This window comes from Bison bison, unplaced genomic scaffold (genome assembly GCF_000754665.1).
Source record: "Bison bison bison isolate TAMUID 2011002044 unplaced genomic scaffold, Bison_UMD1.0 scf7180017864215, whole genome shotgun sequence".
Taxonomy (NCBI): Eukaryota; Metazoa; Chordata; class Mammalia; order Artiodactyla; family Bovidae; genus Bison; species Bison bison.
In genome coordinates, this window is record NW_011494787.1 from 1,954,873 (window position 1) to 1,958,246 (window position 3,374).

General features: G+C 46.9%; 1 protein-coding gene across 1 annotated transcript in view; it reads right to left on the reverse strand.

Moving 5' to 3' along the window:
• The window catches only part of ANXA4 (annexin A4), a 73,033-nt gene extending 69,795 nt beyond the window's left edge, over positions 1-3,238 (reverse strand). Inside the window, exon 1 of the mRNA XM_010845303.1 lies at positions 2,764-3,238. The gene's annotated coding sequence lies outside the window, so the exon portion shown is untranslated. The remainder of the gene's footprint in view (positions 1-2,763) is intronic.
• Between the last annotated feature and the right edge of the window lie 136 nt (positions 3,239-3,374).

Here is a 3,374-nt window from a genome sequence, read left to right on the forward strand (position 1 = left end):
CCCATGTCTGTGCATAAGCCCTTCTTCTCCTATTCCCACCTCCAAGATCATTCTCATTCCCCCTTCAAGAAGCCTTCTCTGACCACCCATGATGGGGTTCGGTGCACCTCCTCAGTTCTATGGCAGGCTAGGCACAGTGCATTGAAGTGCATTCACTTCTCATGCAGTCCTATGAGTTTTTATTTGTTGATTTGCTTATCTCCCTAAGGATGGGGTCTTGGTATTTTACCCTTGAATATATAGCATTTGTCACATTGTATAATAAATAAATGAACCTTTATCCATTTGGTGGGGGCCACTGACATTCTGCCCACCAACTGAAGGCCCTTCCATGCGCATGTCCAACCATATCTTTCAGATAAATTCCTAGTATTCAAATGGATGGAACACAAGTCAATGGATTTTAAAATTTTGAGAAACACACTGCCAAATTTCAGGGCAATTCTTAACACAGTGTCTAGGCATTTGACTGATCTCAAGCATCTTGAACATTTAAGACAAATTCTTCAAAGGTGGTGGTTCAGGTTCCCACAGCAAAGCTCTCTGTCCAGTTCAAACATAACTGAACAAGTTACTCCCAATAAAACCAACACAACAGGCAGATTCCTGGGTCCCACCCTGTCATACTGCATCAGAACGCTGGGGGCAAAAATCTGTATGCTGTGCAAGCTTCCAGGGGGATGCACCCAAAGTTTGGAGACAATGGCTTTAGAAGTCATCTTAGTTTAGCCTTCTCCCCTTCCTAGCTCCATCAGAAAGGGGCTGTGGGACTTCTGCCCAGATATCTCTGGTGACAGAGCTCCTGCCAACTCCAAACCCATCCAGCCTGTGGGTTTCCAAAGTCATTTCCTTAAATTTAACCAGAACCTGCCATCCAAAACACTCCTGCCCAGCTCTTCCCAGGGCCACAAAGAGTGAGCTGATTCCCTTATTCACAAGCCAAGCCCCTCCTGAATCCAGGGCCGTTAACCTGTATTCCCACACCACTGCCAGCTCCAGTTCTTCCCACCATAGTTTACACATCCGCTTGACCAGAAGAAAAATGAAAAGGAAAAGAAAAACATTTGGTCAAGATTAGTTTATAAACCAGGAAGCTAAAAATCCAAATGCCAAATCACTCTGAACCAAGCACTGATAGAGCCACAGTAAGGCAGGGAGGCTAAGGGAACAGGCTTTAGTATCCATTGTGTGTGTGTGTGTGTGTGTGTGTGTGTGTGTATGCACGTGCACACATGCATGCTCAGTTGTGTCCAACTCTTTGCAACCGTATGGACGGTAGCCCGCCAGGCGCCTCTGTCCATGGGATTTTTCAAGCCAGAATACTAGAGTGGGTTGCCGTTGCCTCCTCCAGGGGATCTTCTGGACCCAGGGATTGAACCCAAGTCTCCTGTGTCTCCTGTATTAGCAGGTGGATTCTTTACCACTGTGCCATCTGGGAAGCCAGTATCCAGCAGCTGGATTTAAATCTTCTTGCAAGGAGTCCAACCCTTGTACCACCACTTGGAGCCTTGGGATCTCTTCTGTAAAACAAGTTTAATAATCCTGCCTCAGGTTGAAAAAAAAAAAAAAGATTAAATGAGGGGACTTCCCTAATGGTCCACTGGTTAAGAATTTGTCTTCCAATGCAGGGGCACAGGTTTGATGTCTGGTTGGCAAAGTAAGATCCCACATGCTGCAGGGCAACTAAACCTGTGCTTTGCAAGGTTGAGTCCGAGTGCCACAACAAAAGGCCACGCATGTTGTGATGAAGATCCTACATGCCACAATTAGCATGCTATTCAAAGTCCTTCCAGGGAAGACACTGCAGCATCTACCAAACTGCCTCCATAAGTAGCCCTCATTGCAGTGAAAGCAAACTCCCAAAGGTTACATTTGGGCCAACTCACAGCCCAAAGTCCAAACAAAAATTTTAGAAGTTTATTCTTTTATATAAAGAATTTAAATTTTGAATCCTACCACAAAATATACTTGTAATTGTTTTAGTATAAAAAGCGTTTTTATCCTCAAATGTCTGGATAAAATTGGACAACCAAGGAAAATCTACCCTCTCCTTTATTCTGAATCATCAGGTACTCCTTGGCACAACATCTGTTACTCGAGTGCCTCCCCTCAGCTCCATCTCCCTTGGAGAAGAGCAGGCTTAGTCTATCAGCAGATGAACAAGGGCTGGGAAAACAGATGAGCTGCAGATATAAGAAGAGAAATGGGCCACAAGCTACAGTTTGAAATGACCAGGCGGTCATCCCCTTCAGACACTGAGGACTGGCCTGCTTGGACCTGACTACACGTTACTCTCTAAAAAGCTTTCAGACAAAAAATATCCCTAACCAAATGCAAGCATATCTAGGAGGGAAATTCACAGCATTTTTGACCCAGTAGTTGTGTGTATGTCTGCCTGCGTTTGCACTCGTGTGTATCCCCAAAGCAAAACAAATCTGATCTAAGCTGAGGGAGGCAGCCTGGCCTTGATCAGAAAGCACCCTGGGAAGTCAGCCGGTCCTCGCAGGCTAAGGATACCCATTTCCTCATTCCTGCCCACTTCCTCTGTTGCTTGCTCTCCCACCTCTGTCATCTGAGAATTCCATGGCAACTAAAGAGCTAGAGCTTCCCTATCAACAGAGTTACCTGCAATATAAGGAGAAGGCGGAGGGTTCTAGAATTGATGGGCAATGGGATGCATCATTTTAGACGGGGGTGGGGGGGGGCGCGCGGAGAATCCTATTCATTCTTTCCACTGTCAACTGAAGAGAGGCAGATACTCACTTTTCCTGAAAGCTGTGGGTTACTCAGGTCTCACACGCTCCCAACAGCTTACAGAAGACTTTCATCAATTTGGGAAGCACTTACAGTTGGGCAGATTGTTGAAAAGCAATAACCTCTTTGGTTCCAGAGTCTCCAGCTGGTCAAAGCCACGACCATAGAGTAAGACAGGGCCATTCGCAGGCTCAGTTCATGGATCTCACAATAATAACAGATTCCCATGTGCCAGGCATTGTACTGAAGCCATTAGCTCCACAAGGAGAGAAAGAGTAAGAGACCAGGAGAAAGGAGTAAGTTTCTTAAAAGGAGTAAAGAAAGAATTAAAAAAGCAAAACGTGGGTGTTAGAGTCAGTTCCAGGGAATATTACTCAATCCTTTCTTTGTAACTCCTAAATCCAGCACAGCGCTTGGCACATGAACTCGATAAATAACTGCAGTGACCTCTGACATTCTAAGCTCCACACACTGCTCCAGAGGTCCTCTGCAAGGGGCGGCTGGATACGGGCGGTGTCTGCCTCCCGCTCGCCCGCCCGGAGCGAGTCCCGGCCGGCTCCACCCTGTGCCGGCGCCAGCACCTCCGCCTGGGCGCGGCGCCCGACCGGCCACCCCCGCGA